Source organism: Urocitellus parryii, chromosome 2 (genome assembly GCF_045843805.1).
Source record: "Urocitellus parryii isolate mUroPar1 chromosome 2, mUroPar1.hap1, whole genome shotgun sequence".
In the NCBI taxonomy this organism is placed as follows: Eukaryota; Metazoa; Chordata; class Mammalia; order Rodentia; family Sciuridae; genus Urocitellus; species Urocitellus parryii.
In genome coordinates, this window is record NC_135532.1 from 36,183,989 (window position 1) to 36,203,615 (window position 19,627).

Here is a 19,627-nt window from a genome sequence, read left to right on the forward strand (position 1 = left end):
GCCCATGCATTTGACTTCTCTGTTCATGGACTAGTTTATGTCTTTTTTTTTTTTTTTTTTTTTTTTGCTTTCGGGTTTAGAACGTCTTTCTATGCACTGTGGACTTGTCTGATCCCAAGAACATCTGGAAATGTATTGAAATTTTCAGGCAGGAATATAAACTTGATATTTCGGTGGGCTTTGTGAATGTAAGTAGAGAATAAAGTTCAAGTTTCTGATCTGTGTGGAGGCAGTGTAATATGTGTTGGTGTGTCTTGATGTGTGGATCTTCAAATCTTTTCAGTGGTACCTGTTCATATATAAGTAGGTTTACTTGTTGGATTTAAGAGGAGACCCAGCTTGTTGGGTAAATTTGAGAGGGAAGCAAGGGACTGTCCACTGGGTGGGTGTCATGGGAGGACAAGTGCATTCTGTTTTTCATAAAGTAATGATTTGTTTATTCACAGGTTCTACAGATTTGGGGATTGGTGTCTCAAAATTAGAGGCTCAGGGAAAAAAAAAAAAGCTTAGTTCAAAAGATTACTGCTGCAGAGAAGCAAACCTGTTAGTAACATCATCAGTTCATCAGTGTGAGACTCTGCACGGAAAGCCTGGGAGAACTCTGGTGGGAAGATGGCCAGTTTACCCTTCCAGGTAGTCAGCTTGAGTGAGGTTACATTTTTATCCCAAGAGTTTCTTTCTTTTTTCCTTCTTTTTTTTTTTTTTTGACTGGGTGGTGAACCCAGGGTGCTATACCTTTGAGCCACATCTGAAGCTCTTTAATTTGTTTTTTCTTTTTAAAGTTTGAGACGTAGTCTCATTGAAGTTTTTAGGGCCTCACTAAATTTCTGAGGCTGGTCTTGAACTTGTGATCCTCCTGCCTCAGCCTTCCAAGTTGCTGGAATTACAGGCATGTCATGACTGCCAAATAGTTTCCAATGTGTTCCATAGTGTTATCTGGGGCCAGGTCAGAACCATCAAATGTAGCTATAGAGCATTTGGAATGTAGCTAGTCCAAGTTGAGATGTGCTCTAAGTATAAAAATCAGCAGATTTTGAAGATTTAATGTGGAAAAATATGCAAATTTGCTATTTGGCTATTTTTTTAATATTAGTTACATGTCAAAATGATGCTATTTTGGCTATATTTAGCTAAATAAAACATGTCATTAAAATTATTTTACATGTCATTTATACCTTTTTTTCTTTAACTGGGGATGGAAGCCAGGGCCATACACATGCTAGCCAGGCAAGTACTCTACCACTGAACCACACCCCAACCCCTCTTTTTACCTTAGGAACACAGATACTAGAAAACTGGCAATTAGATATTTGTATTGGACATCGCTGGTCTAGAGAGATCCCCAGAGCACTTGCTTGTGAATTAAGTGGCCCAGGCAAACCCAGTTAATTGGAGATTGTTGCACAGTTCTGTGGCTGAACTCTTTGCACAAGTGGCCTTTCTTGGAAGAGGTTTTCAAGAAATTGAGCAGAATTGTCTTTATCACTTGCATGTGGAGAAAGAGCCATCCGGGAGGAGGGGGTGGTGAATGTTTGGAAAGAGGCCCTTTGGCCCTATTTTTCTTGATTTTGAAATGGGCACTGGAATTTCTAAGTCAATAATGCAGGAAAATGGACTTGGAAAAAAATTTTCACTACTAATATTCTATGCAGTGTTTTTTTTTTTTTTTTTTTTTTTTTTTTTTTTTTGGACTAGGGACTGTGACTAGGGGCACTTTACCATGAAGCTAACTCCCCAATCCTTTTCTTTTTTCTTTTTCTTTTTTTTTTTTTTTTTTTTGAGACAAGGTCTTGCTAAGTTGCTGAGACTGGGACTGGTCTTGAGTTCTTGATCCTCCTATCTCAGCCTCCCAAGTCACTGGGATCATAGGTGTGCACCACCACATCTGGCTAACTTTTTGTATTCTTGGCCCTTGGTACAATTACATTTGCTTTAAGTTTATCCATCCTTAATTAGATTTTTTTTTTCATAAAACACCTTCTCTTTTCATGATTCTTATTTCAGTGCCAGAAATAGTATTATTAAATTGTATTTTTCTAGGAAGTTCAAGGCTCATTGTAGACATTATTTTGAAGAAAAGAACAAGTTCACCTCAAGTAGGGAGAGTGAAAATATAAGAATATAGTCAAGGGAACTTCCGGCTGGGGCTGGAGAAGACACAACTACTAGATGAAGATGGACTGAGAAGGGCAACCTGCCAAAGCACACGATACCTGGGTTTAGGCTGCTGCTCTGTAATAACAGGCTGAAATCATTTTATGTAAGGCCATTGGTTCTCCAAGTGGGGTTCCCGCGTCAGCAGCATCACCTAGGACTTTGGGTACACAGGCATATTCTTGGGTTTCATACCCAGAGCTACTGAACCTGAAACCCTGGGATGGGAGTGAGAGTTAATCCTTTTCAACAAGCCTTCCAGATGATTCTGACGCACACTGAAGCTTGAGAACCAATATGCCTTTGGATTTTCTCCCTCTTTGAACTAAGAGGTCTGGAGAGCTCTTGTGCCTTTCAGCTGGGAGACACAATGAATCTAATATCCCACCCAGAACCTGCAGCTATGGTGCTACTACCAGTACCTGTGATAGGTTAAGCATTCAGCCAGGTGTTTTAGTTACTAAGACAAAAGATGGCTGGAGGGGTGCATGTGATTGCTGGAGCCATTGAGAGTGTCCATGAAGTAGCCTCCCTCTTTCTGCCCCATTCCTGATCATATGGAGGAGCAAGATGATGGAGGAACAGACGAAAACCAAAATACCCGTGTTGCCGAGAGGGCGAGTTGAAGGGTGTGGTTCCATGTGAGCGCCAAATGGGTTTCCTAGTATGGAACCCAAGATTTGGAAAGACCCCGCTCCTTGACACCTAAGGCTCACCCAGGGAGGGAAGAAAGAGAGGATCAAAGCTGGGCACCCTCAGTTCCTTGTCCCCACATTAGCTAAATTTGCTATTGAAAAGCGCTTCACTTCCCCATGGAGGGAGGAGGGGCCCAGGCAGGCCAGAATCATCCTAACCCTTAGGAAGAAGCTTTCTCCCCTGTGGGGAGGTGGCTTTGTTTCGAATAAACACCTGGAAGCATGCTATGAAGTGGCACAGCTTTAGTACAAAATATTTCCATCACTGATTTTATTCCAAACTGATACCCTTGCCAAAATCACCAAAAATGCCAAAATGTGCCTTTGTATCTGGGGTTTTGCCAGAGATTGGTTCTCTACAGGATGGCAAAAGTTCCTAGGGTGACACAGCTAGCCTCCCACGTGGCCTCTCAGCAGGGCTGACTACATAATTTGTAGACCCCGGTTTCAAATGGAAATGTGGAGGTCTGTGTTAAAAAATCACGAAGGATTTCAGCACAGTGACGACAGAGCACTAAATCAAATGCAGTGCACCTGCACAGGACACCCGACTTTGCCGCCTCCTCGCACCCATCACCCAGAAAATTCCACTGAATGCTCACTATGTGCTGAGTGCTAGTACAAGTTTTACAAACACATATTCCACTTAACCCTCACAATCACCCTGCAATGGAGGTATGGAGGTGTTCCTATCTCTTACATTACAGATGAGGGAAACGGAAATGGAGAGAGGTTATATAGCATGCCCAAGGTCAAGTGGAGGAGCCAGAATTTGAACCAAAGTCTGGTTGCCTCCACAGCCTGTGTTTCCAACCAGTACAGAATCCTGACACCCCAGCATTTCCTCCAACACACCTGCCACTGAGTTCATATGGAAGAGGTGCTAAAAGGAATACTGGGGAGGGGGTGACCAGCCATGGCAGGGGAGACTGGGTCAGGGCTGGCGTTGCTTCTTGGAGGAGCCCAAAGGTTTTCAGTAAAGATGAAGAGGAGGGTAATTGGGGACCTTTGAGTAACTCGAGGACATGGGCAGGCAAGATAGACTCATGATAGGCAAGGGACTGCTTTTTAATTATGTAGCTGGTGGCACTGCGCTTTTGGACAGATCCTGTCTGCTCCTAAGAACCTTAACATCTCTTCATTTTCATTTCCTATTTGTGTTTAAAAAAAATGTTTTTGATCTTTCCATCTTCTCTGAGAAGCATAATAGTTCTTTTGTTTTGATACCGTGAGAGATATAGTATGATATCTGAAGAGGCCACCAACCACGGAGTGTGGGCAGCTTGGTGTGTCTGTGCTTGAGCGATGAGGAGATGCGGGGAGGTTAAAATGTTGTCATCCTTGAGCAGGTCCAGGGCCAAGTGAAAAAACCCAGACCACTGTCTGAGTCCTGGGAAACTGCTGGCTGCCTTCCTAATAGGAAACATGTTTTCCCCCAGCCCTCTTATGTAATGTGGGATAGGTTGTTTTCTGTTTTCCAAGATTCCTTTGAGCCTCCAGAAACATTTTCAGTCCCAGCCAAACACCAGTAGGTTCCTGGGACTCGGAGGAGAGAGCATACATGGGTATTTGCAGCATTTCTCACCAAATCCTCAGGGTTTGGGAGCGGGTGGATCAGTTAAATGCAAGATCCCTTCAGAGCCCATGCCTGCACCCAGCTCTTGGTTGAGTATATGGATTAGATGGAGTTTGGAAGTCATTTTCCTTAACCTTCTGCGGGGGTGGCTGGGGATGGAGAGATTTTCATGCTTTATCCTACCGAGGGACAAACACAAGCTGTGCTGGGGAGGGGCGGGGAAGGCAGGAGGCTGGTCTCGCCCCTGTGTTTTGGGTCCTCCCTATTCATCCACGTTTGGGCTGTTGAAATGTCCAGTGACATTAAGAGTCCCTGAAGACAGATGGGCAGGGTGGCGACACCGTGCTAAGTGCCCTGCTGGCAGCCTGCCACAGCCTGGCTTTAGCAGATTAAATCTCTCACCCCCATCTTTGCCTCCCTCACACCACAGGACACAAGATGAGGACGTGAGTTCCACCTTCACCAGGACAGCTGTGTCACCAATTAATGGACTGTAATAAACAGGCCGCGATGCCTTAGCACTTTGGAAGAAGGTGGGGAAGTTCACTTTAGGTCACTTCAGAAGGACATACATCAGTAAGCAGTCCCCCCTCATCCACGATCTCGCTTTCTGTGGTTTTAGTTACCAGGAGTCAACTGTGGTCCGAAAATATTGATATTTGTCTTTATTATTTTGAGAGAGAGGAACCACATTTGCAGAGCTTTGATTACAGTCCGCTGTTGCAACTGTCCTATTAGTCGTCATTGTTCATCTCTTACTGTGCCTAGTGTACAAATTAAACTTTATCATAGGTATGTGTAGGGAAGAAACATAGTACACATTATCCACAGTTTCAGGCATTCCCTAGGGGTCTTGGGATGTATGCCCACAGATAAGGGGGTACCTCTGTCTATAGTAAATTATGTCTGTTGACATTCTGTCACATGGAGCTCTCTACTCACTGCATATCCCCATATCCAGTGATAAATGGTGTTCTGCACAAGGACCCAAGGTCCAAAAACACCTCAATAATAATAGCACACACTGAGCACTTTCATGTGCCAGGGGCTGTGCTAAATGCTTTCCTTGGATTTTGTCATCCAGTCCTCAAAACAATTTTACAGGTTTTACAGATAAGGAAACTGAGGGTCAGAGGTAGTCTAACAACAGTCTATGACTCCCCTTCCTAAATACAGGACAACACAATCATACGTAGGGTCTTTTTAGTCTAGGGTTGTATATTTCAGCTAGTGCTACATAACAAATAACCCCAAAATCTAGAAGCTAAAGTTTCTAAGCACATATTTTTGCTGAGTTCCACAGATTTGCTGGATGGTCTAATCTCAGCTTGACTCGGATGTGTCTCTGGGGAGCAGGTTGAGTTGGGAGTATGTCCCAGATGTCCTCCATCTTCGTTGGACCATTAGGCAGGTGAGGGTGTGTTCTCATGGCAATGGCAGAAGCCCTAGTGTGCAAGAAATACCAGCCCCCTCCTCACTTCACATCTGCCAACCTCCAGTTGTGGGAAGCGAATCATCTCACAGTTCTCACAATGAAGCCTCAGGGAACACATTTCTCCCCTGGAGGGCTGGAGGAGGGAGTGAGCACTATTGAACAATAACCTACCACAAGACTATACTGGAGCTGAGAAACTCCTGTGGCCTAGTGTTTTTCTGCTCCTTTTCTGTGTTGCGATATACTTAGATGCACAAATACTTACCACTGTGTCACATGTGCCTGCAGTGTTCGGTACAGGCTTGCAACCCAGGAGCAGCAGGCTACCCCCATAGCCTAGGTGTGTAGTAGGCTGCACCATCTGGGCTTGTGGGAGTGCTCTCCACAATGCTCACACGAGGATGAACTTGCCTAGTGACATTTCTCAGATCCCAGCTAATAAGCAACGCAGGACTGTGGTGCAGAAATGGTAGTTCCTTAACCCAGAAGGGAAGCCCTTTGTCGTTGGACCCCACCTACCTGTCCAAACATATTTCCTACTGTTTTTCCCCATGGATCCTCTAGATTTCAGCCCAGTATTTTGGGGACATGCCACCAGCAATGCCACCTCTGTGTTTCTGTCTCTGCTGCTCATCTGCCTGCAGTGTCCCCACCTGGTGAGTTTTGACTGTTCCTCTGGGGTCAGGTTCCCACTGCACCTTCTGTGCATTTACCATAGCACCAGAGAGACATCAGCTACAACGCTGGCTCTTGCACAGAACATGGGACCATGGGGACAGGGGAACTGCCTGGCTCTCAGGAGGGGCTCAATGAGTGCTAACTGAGCTGAGCCGCTGACTCTCAGCTCCTCCAGGCACCTGACTAGGTGCAGATTACTTAAACCTCTTCTACCTTCCTTGGCCATTCTGTAAAATGGGGATAATGATACTTGCATAGGTCAGAGTTATTTACCAGAGGAAAGCAACTTGTGTTCTCACACAAATGTGTGGATGCATGTAATAGCAGCTTTATTCATAAGCCCCAAACTGGAAGCAGCCCAGATATCCTTCAATGGGCAAATAAACCACAGTGCTTCTCTACAGCTGAATGCTGTTCAACAATACATAGGAACAAAACACTGATATACAGAACAAGGACGAATCCTAAATACATTGGTGGAAGTTAAGTCAGAAGGCAGCCTGTCTGATTCAGTCCTGTGACATTCTAGAAAAGGCAAACTAAAAGAACCGATTGCAGATCATGGCTGCCTGGAGTTGGGGGTGGGTTTGTGACTGTGTGGCAATGCTTGGGCTGAGGGGACTGTCGTGTCACACCGAAGTGTAATGCATGGAGTTACCCAACTCTGTGCGTTTGTGAAAACTCAGAGAACTGCACACATGCGAGTGCGCACACACACGCATGCACAGAATTTTGCTCTATGTTACAAAGGTATGCAGAAGGAAAGAAAACAGAAAGGAAAGAACTGTAACTCCCAGGACCATGCCTGGCACATAGTGAGTCCATTTCTTAGTAAGAAGCAGGGTTTTTTTTTAAATGGTGGTATTTTAGAGCCCTCTTTCAGTGATCAGTGAGCTTCTGGAAACGGGAACCGTGTCCTCTTTATCTGGTGGGGGGCAGATTTCAGACCAGGGTTGGGAGCTCCTCAAACCCCAAATAGGAGCCCTGTCCTCCAGAGGGACATGGGGCCCCCATCGAGGTGAAGGACCTGAGGGGAGACAGTTTATAAACTCAGAAGTCAGTAGCATTCAACTTCCTGCCAGCCATCGAGCTGCTTTTGATGTTATAGACAAGCCTCCCAGAGGTGAGCACCCACCTCCCTGCCTGCCTCCCTGTCCTGGGTCAGTCTGAGCCCTCCTTGGGCTCTGAGGGACTGTTCTCCATATCTGGTGTCTCCACCAGGAACACAACTCCAACCCCAGTAAGTCATCCTGTCACCAGGATCTTGTCCAATTATCTGGCTAGGATTCAGGGAGTGTTCCCAAAGGAGTGCCACCAATGGGCATTCATCTGGGGAGATTGAAAGACAAAATACTGATGGATGTGGTGGCCCACACCTATAATCCCATTGGCTCAGCCAGCCTCAGCAACTTAGTGAGGCCCTAAGCAACTAACAAGACCCTGTCTCTAAATTAAGAAATAAAATGGCTGGGGATGTGACTCAGTGGTTAAGCACCCCTGGGTTAACCCCCCATTACAATAAAATAAATAATTAAAACAAAATCCCAAGTAAGCTCCATGGTCCTTCAATGAGCTGAGACCTGCGTGTCCAGGCAGGGTTCTCCGTGCTCTCTCCTGTGTCCTGTGGAGCCCCCACTGCAAGTCAGCAGGAGCAAGGTCCTGACACCAAGAGCTGACCCATGGCCTCCCTGAGGTGGATGACCTAGGAGGACAGCGAGTGACAGCACTTCGATGCAGCCCCGTCTCACCTTTTCCATGAGTCCTGCTACCACCTTCCCCAGCCCCAGTTGGATTTTCTCCCCAGCCTTGGCCACTGTCTTGCTGAGGCCGCCCATGACCCTCATGTGCTATATCCAGGGAGTGAGCCTCCACCCCTGCATTCCTGTTCCCTGGGCAGCACTAGCCACTGCAGCCCACGCTGACAGACAGGCCTTGTATATAGGCCTGTGATGCCACCACTCAGGGATGGCTCCTCCTCCCTGGGCATTTACAGCCAGATCCTGTGCCCTCCCCTTCTCCCTCTATGCTCTATCAGGGCCTCATCCCTGCCGCCAGCCCCAGTGCTGTCCTGTGCCCAGGGTCCCGGAATCTCCCCCAAGCCCAGATCTCTCCTCTGAGCTCAGATCTCAAATGCCTAGAGCTCGCCATGGCCAAATGGAACCTTCATCATCCCTCTTCAGAATGCTGCTTCTCCCACGGTCCCCACCTCAGTAGCCAGCCTCTGTCCTCACCACAGCAGCCACCTTCCTGTCCTCTGCCATGCACCATCAGTCATCATGCTTTCGAGATGCCTCCATAACTTGTCTCCAGTCTGTCTCCTTCTCTTTCTTCAGTGCCACCGATACAGCTCTGTCCCAGCACCTTGGTCAAGGTGCTGTTGGTCACCCGGGCTCTCTGTGCCCACGGGTGCCTGCCTCCTGTCCGAAGTGGACAGAGGCTCTCCGTAAACACACATCTCTTGTTCTGCCCCGGTTCACTCTTGGTTTCACAGGAGCTGAGGTCTCTGATGGCCTTTGAGGCTCAGCCTGGCCTTCCGCCTGCTCACTGGGCCCACCCGTGTGCTCTCAGTAGCTCCCTCTGCTGGCCTGGCACTGAGCTGCACGGGGAGCACAGCCTGGCCACCTGGTAAGACCAGCCTGAGGCCTGGTGAGCACTGTGTGCCCTCCCGCTGTGTCCTTCCCATAAGCAGGCCCTTGACAGATTTCTGTGGAGTGAATGAAACTGGATAAGGGGGGTGGGTTGAGGTTGGTGGTAAGGGAAGACCTGACGCTCTCTCACTCAGACCCAGAATGCCCCATGACTCCAGTGCTCTGAATGGCTCTTTTTTTTTTTTTTTTCCTGGGACTTTGTCCCACTGGCTTCCCTCAGGTAATATGATCTTCCAACTCGTCTTTATTCAATTTGTAAGGTCAGTGTGTGAATCCTCCAGGGCTGACTCTGGGATGTTTCTGTTACTGTACCAAAGAAGAAGTACCAAATGGTGTTTGCCAGTGTAGCTGTCTGCTCCTTTGAAGTGACACCAATAACTTCCCAGGGATAGAAGGACAGTGAGTTTCCCCAGGAGATAGCACAATTGGTAAAACATATAACCCAATGGATAGTAACCAAAGGAACTTTAAAAAAATAGATTTTTAGTTGTAGATGGACACAATACCTTTCTTTTATTTATTTATTCTTAAGTGGTGCTGAGGATCCAACCCAGGGCCTCATGTATGCTAGGCAAGTGCTCTACCACTGAGCCACAACCCTAGCCCCCCAAAAGTAACTTTTAATTCAAGATAGATTTGATGGTTTCTTAGAAATTCCGATTGGTTTTTCTTTGCTAAATTTAAAAATAGCGATATATTTTTACCATCAAAAAACAATTGCTGGGATGGGTTTGTGGTTCAGTGTTAGAGCACTTACCTAGCATGTGTAAGGCACTGGGTTCAATCCTCAGCAACACATAAAAAGTGAATAAATAAAATGAAAAATTTTTATTAAAAAACCCAATTGTCTATAATGCTATTAAAATCAACTATGCTAAGATATTATCTAATTTCAGGGTCACTGTGAATTTAGTATTTAGAGGATGCTTTAAGAACTGTGAGAAACTTTCCTTCTCTATTACTGAGGGCTCGACACAGTTTTATACCCCTTCTTAATTAGTTTATTGAGAGATTTGCTTCAAGTCATGTATCCATGTAATAAAAGTTCTTGTTGCCGTATTTAGAAGATTAGGTCCAACATAATTCCACTCCCAAATCTCCTTTTCATAGTGAACTTCCACAACATAATGAGTTCCTTGGAAGGAAGGCATTGTGTAAATTAAAAATGCCAATGAGTCATAATGATAACGAATTATTTGCCTTATAACTGGAAGCAGGACTAATTTGGGGCAAGTTTTCCAGTAGCTGATGGTGCCTGCCCTACACCCTGGCCTGCTTCCCCCTGGGAACATGTACCCTAAAATATCTGTCCTTTGCTTTTCTCTCTTCAAATCTCTGAATCCCACAATGTCCCCAATATTAGCTGGGGGAAGTCTTGGAGGAAAGGAAATTCCTGATCTAGTTCATAAAATGTGAATGACTGAAAGCACCCTTTAGCCATTCCCAATCATGCACAGTGTGTGTGTCTTTAGAGACATTCTTATTTATTTATTTAGATATTGACACTTGAACCCAAGGAGGTGTTACCATGGAGCTGCATCCCTAGTCCTTTTTGATTTTTTTTCCCTTTCCTTTTTTTTCTTTTTTTGAGACAGAGTCTCACTGAGTTGCTTACAGGCATGGACCACCACATTTGACTGAGACATTCATATTTTAAAAGGTAGCTGATCATCCCCGGAGAACTGAACTTTTTGTGGGTACACCTGTCATCCCAGTGGTAGAGCATCCCTGGGTTCTTTCCCTAGTACCACAAAAAATAAAATGAACTCCTGGACTTTCTGGCTAAGACAAGCCAGGTGTCTTAGGGATTGTACGCTATGAGTAACAGGAACCCACTCAAGCCGACTAAACAAAATAATTTATCAATAAGCTACAAGTAGCCCTCATAGAACTCTGAAGTAGAGAAGCAGAGGCACAGCTGGGCCTTGGGAGGGTCAGGGCCAGGACAGGAGGCCCGGAGCAATGGGGTGAACTTCTTGTCTGGGACTGTTCCCAGAGACTCATTCAAGGGCTTCATTTTCTCCCTTCAGGGAACAAACTCTGTTTTTCCATGAGAATGGGCCAGTTGCAGCTGCCAAGGGGCCAAGGGGCCAAGCTGCCCTGGTTCAAGGTCTCATTGCCACACTCTTGAGGGGAGGGTGCCACTCCGTAGTTCAGATCAGGTGTTGGCCCTGGCTCAGTCCACTCTGGGGTCAAGGCCACATGGATAAACACAGTGCCTGACCCAGGGTCAAGATTTGGTTGTGTGCACAGAATAAGCAGTGTGTGTGTGTGTGTGTGTGTGTGTGTGTGTGTGTGTAAAAGTACTTTTTGGATTAGACAAAGGGGAATGAAGGGAAGGGAGGGGAGGAGAATAGGAAAGACAGTGGAATGCACTAGACATAACTTTCCTATATTTGTATATGGATACACAACCAGTGAAACTCCACATCATGTTCAACCAGGAGAATGGGAAGTTACACTCCATGTATGTATAACTTGTCAAAATACACTCTAGTGTCATGGATATCTAATAAGAACAAAGAAGAATTTAAAAATGATTTGTTATGTACCTACATGTGCAGGTTGCTGGGAGGGCCTGGGGCATGGGAGGGGACGCGGTATGTCTCCAGAGGAAGTAGTGCTGCGGCATTTGACTGCTTAACTTGGTGGGAATCTGGAATGTTGAAGGACTTGGGGAGCAGGAGTGACACTGGCTCACAGGATTGTGGTTGAACATGAAGTGGGGTTTCACTGGCTGTGTAGTCATATGACAGGTTGGAGCAGGCAGAGAGCAGCTGGCATCATGTTCACTGAGGGAGCCGTGACTTGCAAGCAGAGGGACACCTTCCTATTCCCGTGGCTCAAGAAAAGGGAGATGTCCCATCTGTTTTTCACTCTGTGGGGACCTGTGGGGAAGACCTTGGATGGTCATTGAACCTCCCTGAGATTCTACAATTACAATTCTTTGAATAACAGATTACATATGCATACATAGACGTGCAGTCTTACATATTTGTATGTGATTATTTCAACAGGTTGTTATTGTGTTTCCCTTTGCTGGCCAAAAGTGACCCTGAAGGGTATACAGGAAGGGCCTCCAAAGGAAGCTGGGAGGGTAGAGGTTCTACATGGCTTGAGTTGGACAGAAGCTGCTTCCTCTGCTGGCCTTCGACTTATGTGCCTTCCAAGCTGGCGGGATGGCCCATTCCTATAATCCCAGGGACTCCAGAGGCTGAGGCAGGAGAATCGCCCGTTTGAGGCCAGCCTCAACAACTTAGTGAGACCCTGTCTCAAAATAAAAAATAAAAAGAGCTGGCGATGTGGCTCAGTGGTAGAGTTCCCGTGGGTTCGATCTCCTGTCCTGGGGTGGGGGGACAACAAGCATGTTCTGGTCCCCCAGCTGATGAAGGGGATGAGATACATGTTGTCCTGGGTGCAGCACAGGTAGGGCACTGGCCTAGCATGGAGAGTTTCTGCGTGTGGTCCCTCACCACAAAGATAACACCGAAAAGGAAATTATGCTGTCTGAGCTCTTAAAGGGTAGAGACTTCCCTTTGCAGACTGGGAGGGAGAAGTTTAAAAAGATCTGGAAGGCCTGTTTCCCGGGAGGCGGGTGGGGTTGTTAAAAAGCACCTGCCACCTGGCTGTGTCCTGGGCCTCCTGGCTGTGTCCTGGGCCCCCGGCCCAGCTCATCCTCCTGCAGGTGACTATTAATTTCTGAATTGATAACCTGTATTCCCACCGAGGAGGAGGCAGGAGCAGCAAGGGAGCACCTCTGGAGTGGGGCGGAGGGCTCTCCCTGCCTTCCTGGAGAGAGGCTGGGCCTCCAGGGCAGGCAGAGGAGCTGGCCAACCTGGAGCCCTCATTTACCTTCCTCAAAGGAGGCCTTTGTGGCCCTCCCTCAGGGCAGGCAGAGGGGCAGACAGCTTCCCTTTCTCCTTCCCACAAATTAAATCACAGAGAAAGCCACCAGCAGAGAGTGTGAAAAATGTCCAAGATGCTGAATGAAGGTTAACAGCTGTTAGAAACCAAGGGCTCAGGAGACTTACAGAATCCACAGATCCAAGAAGACGGGCCCCTCCGTAAGTAAAATGGGTTATGGGCAGCTAGGAAAGCTGTCTGGGGTGGAAGTCACCACCCAGAACTGCAAACGAGTCAAGCAGCAGTGCGAGGACAAAACTGACCTGTCCAAAGAGCTTTGGGGGCCTTCCAGGACATACATGTATTTTTATTTCACCACAAAACCCTCTGATCCTATGAGGCGGGTGCTGGCCGAGAGTTTCCTTCCACAAGTACAATTAGAGACAAGGCTGAAAGTGCATTTCTCCTGCAGTGAACAGGCAGTTTGCCCATGGTCACCCCATGGTCAAGGCCCAGACCCAGGCTCTGCCTCCACCTCCTGTATCCCTTCTGCCTCTTCAGACCCATTGCTTGATTCCCACCTCAGCATGGGGGTGAGGGACTTGACCGCCCCCATACATTGCTTTGGGTTTAAAATGTGTATGGGGGCGGTCAAGTCCCTCACCCCCATACACATTTTAAACCCAAAGCAATGTATGCTCATTGCTAAAGAAAAAAATATAGAAAGGTATAAGACCATGGTAATGATATTCCACCAAAGATAAGCATTTTTAACATTTTTTGTGCCCCAAACATCATCCTTATGGAAATGTTCCCTTCATTTTGACCCATTTTTTCCTCACAGAAACAGAGTGGTGGTATCCTCACTGTTCTGCAGCTTCTTGTTCCGGATATATTGAGTGGCTTTCCCTGTCGAATACACGTCACCACTTTTTTCCACCCATTAAAAATGTAGTCTGTTTATTTCTTTTTTTTTTTTTTTACTATATTTCTTTTTTTTAAAATTTATTTATTTTTTTAATGTTGGTTGTTCAAAACATTACATAGTTCTTGATATATCATATTTCACATTTTGATTCAAGCGGGTTATGAACTCCCATTTTACCCCCTATACAGCTTGCAGAATCACATCAGTTACACTTCATTGCTTTACATATTGATAAACTCATGTCTGTTGTATTCTGCTGCCTTTCCTATCCTCTACTATCCCCCCTCCCCTCCCCTCCCCTCCCCTCTTCTCTCTCTACCCCCACTACTGTAATTCATTCCTCCCCTTGTACTGTTTTTCCCTTTCCCCTCACTTCCTCTTGTATGTAATTTTGTATAACCCTGAGGGTCTCCTTCCATTTCCATGCAATTTCCCTTCTCTCTCCCTTTCCCTCCCACCTCTCATCCTTGTTTAATGTTGGTCTTCTTCTCGTGCTCTTCTTCCCTAGTCTGTTCTTAGTTACTCTCCTTATATCAAAGGAGACATTTGGCATTTGTTTTTTAGGGCTTGGCTAGCTTCGCTTAGCATAATCTGCTCTAATGCCATCCATTTCCCACCAAATTCTATGTGTTTATTTCTTGATTGCAGGAATAGTCATAAAATGAAAAGCTCATTGTAAAAGTTCTTAATTCTGGGTTGGGGATCTAGCTCAATTGGTAGAAAGCTTGCCTTGCATGCACAAGGCTCTGGGTTCCATCCCCAGCACCACCCCACATCCACCAAAAAAAAAAAAAAAAAAAAGTTCTAATTTTGAACAGCCCAGAAAGAGATGAGGAAGGAAGTGAAAGTTTTACTTAGTCCCACCCTTGAGATGTAAGCTATTTTGCTAAATCTCACATTCATATTTTTCTATGCACAGACTAGACATATATACATGTATTAATACACATGCATGTATATGTGAATGTGTGCATATATTTCTTTATCTGTATGTATACATATATATGTATATATGTATGTGTGTATACACACACACACACAAAAAAAAAATCTTATGGAACTGGGGCCTTCTGAGAAACTGAGGCAACGTTAAGCCCCTCTTCAAATCCCAATTCTTGTGATCTTGCAATCAAATCAGAAAGATTTCAGACATGTCCCTCAGAGTAAAAGGAATGAGTTTATTAAAGATATAGGGAAAGGGATATTCTCAAGGTAGAGAGTGGATCCTCTCAGAGAGGAGAGGGACAATGTGCCTCTCCTGCATTCCAGTTTTGTTGGTGATCGCAGGGAACTTTCCAGAGTTTCCACCTCTTGACTTTTGACTGACAGCAGGTGACATCATATTTTCAAGTCTCCACTGTCATGGCAGCTCTAGGTCACTTTGGCCCATGCTGAGCAGTTCTAATTGGATTCTTAACCATACATTCTTATAGATTTTATGGTTCAGTGGAACCTTATCTCCCAGAGTTTCAGGATCTGGACACAGAAGTCTCCTTGGGAGTAACATGGGTTCCTCTTATCAGCATTATTTGGGGCCTGCATTTCTCCTACAGTGAATAGGTAGTTTGCTGAGGAATTTGACATATCCTGTTCACAGAGGCCAGGCAGAGCTGCAGGTAAATTGCTTCTTGGAAAAGAAAGCATGTGAGAGTCAGCACCGTGGGCCCATTTTATAGAATTATTCTCTTAACCTCGTGTTCCCACCATCCTTGTCTGTCTGTTCCCTCACATATCAATCTCCCTTCCACAAAGCGGGCTCTTCAGAGTTTGCTTTTCCACCATCTGCGTTCCTGTAGCAAGAATGTCTCTTCCTTTCAGCACACGGGGCTCTGAGGTGCCTTTCTTCCAGTCCTACGGAAGGAGAACTTGATGTAACAGAGAAGAATCGCAATAGCCAGCCACAGCTCACCCCGCTTCTTCCCAGGTTGAGTGAGAGCCCTTAGGGGAGGGAGACTGCACCCACATGGCTGAGGGTGGAGGCAGATGGACATTCCTGCCTCCTGCCCCTCCCCCCAGGGCTCCCCAACTAGAGGCTCCAGGGGAACCCCACCACCACAAGATGCTTTCTGCAACCCCAGGTGTGTATGTTCTCATGACCTCCCTGATCCCCGTGCTGGAAAAAGAACAGGATCCAAGAGCGTTGAGTTGACCTTTTGCAATGTCTTGAGATTAATGGATTTTGTTCCCCCCGGGGGAAGTCTGACCTAGGTTTGCTGCCCATCTGTCCTAAGAGGGCCGTCTGTCCACATCCACAGGGAAACCCCAGGGCTGTCCAAGGGCCAAAAGAAAGGCAGAACCGTGCCAAGAGCTGTGTTTAGGAGCCTAGCCCTCTCTGGAGGTGGTCCTCCTGCTGTCACTGAGCTTCTCTTCACAGAGACGGGAGGAGGCTTCTGAAGGTCAAGAGCAACTGGGGAGCCATTCGGGTGAGGGCAGCTGTGCGTCCTGGGTCCACTCTGACCACATGGAAGAGACTGGCTAATGGAGCCTGTTCCTGAGCGGGTCTGAAGGACAGAGCAGAGAGGTGGGGGGGGGGAGGCCGTTTAGTTGGGCTGCCTTCTCTCCTCTGCTCCGGGTGGCAGGCCCCTCCCCAGCCACACCAAGATGTCCCTGTTCTAGTTCCTGGAACTGGTGACCATGTCACCTTTACATGGCAGAAGGGACTTGGCAGAGGCATTGAAGTTAAGGACCTCGAGATGGGAAGAGCATGCCGGACTCTCCAGGCAGACCTGACATCATCACAGAGGTCCTCGTGAGAGGGGGGCAGGAGGGCCAGAGTCAGGGAGGGAGATGTGATGAGGTCGCAGTGAAGTGGCCACAAGCCGAGCTGCTAGGAGCTGGAGCAGGTGAGGAACGAATTCTCTAAAACCTGCAGAGGGCACACAGCTCTGTGGACACTGGATTTTAGCCCCATAAATCCCATCTCAGATTTTTTCACTTCCAGAAGAATAAAGCTGTGTTATTTTAAGTCTCTGTTTTGGTCATTTGTCACAAGAGAGACAACAACAACAAAGATCCCACACTGTTCCAGGTAGAGAAGAATGGGAGATGCCATAAATTGATGTTTGTAAGTCGGTTATGTGTACTGCAGACACCAGTGTCCTCTGGAGGAGAGTTGGTTCAGACATGGAACCCCATGATCTCCAGTCAGCAAGGATGGCATTAATGGAACTATGCCCAGGCACAAAACAGGGCAAGGGAACTGGTTTTCCCAAGGCTGCATTTATTAATGTGCTCCATGGGCTCTTACCCAAGGTGTACTCTAGGATGCAGGTCAGTTTGGACCTTGGTAGGTCACAGTAGTACCTGGACAAGTCTCAGGCCAAGAAGGAAGCCCTCATCTCCACCAGGAGCCAAGCATGACTCTGCTCAGGCCCAAGTGGGCCTTCAGCACCATCCTGGGAACAGCCACTGAAACTGCTGCCTGTCTTCTGCGTCTTTCCCAGACCTGCCCAGAAAAAAGGGAAAACTGGTAACCAATGAAAGGACAGCCCCTCAGGGGTATCCTCTGCCCTGTGCAACTCAGAGGGAACAAGGTTGGTGGATAGCCACTCCTCTGTCCTCTGGGTAGCCTGGACAGATGTCTCAAGAACCTCTGGAGGTTCCCTGGGTTCAAGAACTGAAAAGGCAAGTGTTCAGATCCTGTGTCTGTTATTAATGGACAGTGAGTTGTATGCCACCTCTCAGCTGATTACAGCTCTATTTAGCATCCTGGTATGGCAGTCCTTCTTAATCCAAGGAGGATTCGTTTCAAGACCCCCAATGGTAGCCTGAAACTGCAGATAGGACCAAATTCTGATAACTGTTTTTCCAATGTGCCCTGCAGCATTGGCACATAGTATGAATTCATCTGTCTCTCTGTATTATGCCCTGGTACCTCCTTTGCATCACTACTCTTTTGTTTTGGGGACATTATTAAGAGAAATAAGGGTTAATTAAACGTAAGCATTGCAATATGGCAACTGTTGATCTGATAACCAAGATGGCTACCAAGTGCCTAATGGGCGGGTAGCATATACAGAGTTTAAACTCTGGGCAAAGGGCTGATTCACATCCTGGAGAGATGGAGTGGGTAGCACACAATTTCATCATGCTACTCAGAAAGGCGTATAATTTAAAATTTTTATATTGTTTATTTCTGGAGTTTTTCATTTACTATTTTTGGACTGCAGCTGACTACTGGTAACTGAAACTACAGAAAAAACAAAACTGAGGTTAAAGAGAAACTACCGTATATGCAATTTCCCCACTTCCTGTTCTTTATCTCAGATTCACCTGAGCACCCACAGTGCTTGAAAAGTTTCTTTGGTGTTGTGTGCCTTCAGTAGGTAGCCCTGCAGGTGCATTCCCCACCTCTAACTCCACCCTCTGTGTGCCCTTGGTGTGTCCCACTTTTGCTCACCAGCCCCAGTCTAGGCCAAGTCTCTCTCATGACTCCATATCTTGACGTCTGAAAGAGTTATAATTTTTTTTTATAGTTTTCCAAGAGGACATGGGAATAAACCAACCACTGATCAGAACAGAGGCCCAGAGCTGGATTTCTTTGCAAAACATGGTCCAACTGCCTGGGAGGGCACTAGCCTGTTTATATAAAAACAGTCTGTTTGCTACACTCCAGGGCAGGAGCTAATTCCCAGGTTAACTGGACACCTGCCCCATGCCAGCCTGTGCTGGGGGCCGGAGGAACAGCAGGGCAGATACCAGTCCTGCTCTCATTGAGCAGTAAAGAATAGTGACACAAATGACTTGAGAAGAGGAAGATCTGGGTGCAGAGGGGATTTAATTTCACTGGGGGATGAGGGGGTCAGGGAGTTTCCGGGGTACAGCCTGTGGTTCCCTCTTTTCATGGCATATTGCTTATTGCTTATTCTTGCCTCCCACAGAGGGCAGGAACTAGCACTGCATCCTAGACAAATCTTGTTGGGTAAAGACAGATTCAGGAGGAAGGTGAAATCCAGGGGTGACAGGTATTCCAGAGTCCCTACAGGGCAGGAAGGGCTTGTCCCAGGCACCTGCTGCCAGCTCCCTGGCCTGACACCTCCAGGTTCATTTCTTACTCCTGAGTGACAGGCTCCAAAGCACCTGGCCCAGACCTCCCGGCTCTCCGTTCCCCCCAGTGCCTCCTGGCTGGGTTGACACTCCAGTTTTGTCCTGGCCTTTTATGGCTGAGCTGCTTACGTTTCATCTAAAAATATCTGAGCAGCCGCAGGATTGAACCTCCCCAGGAATGACCTAAAACCTGTGTAATGAGGACCCAGTTGCTTCATTGCCATTTGAGGGGGGGTGGTGCGCTGGGACAAGGGAGGGAGCCACCTCCTCTTCAGGGACAGAGCTTTTGTTTTCAGCTTGTCCTCATCTCAGTCAGGGAAGGGCACATGGTGTGGCTGGGTTTTCCCTGGAGGACCCTGCCCTCGAGTGCCCACATCTTCACAGCAAAGCCCTGGTGAGGGAGGGAGCTGTGAACCTTGTTAACCCCTGTGTTAGACAGGAATGAGCAGGGCCAGAGGGAAGTCAGGGGATTGGGGACCTGGGGACAATCCCAGGTCACCTTACCACTCCCCAGGTTTTGGAAAATAAGGTAAACTAGACAGCTGGAAATATCTGCAAGTGTGTTGAAGCACCAGTGAGGGGCAGGATATCCTGTTGGATCTGCTCACCACAGTGGACCATGAC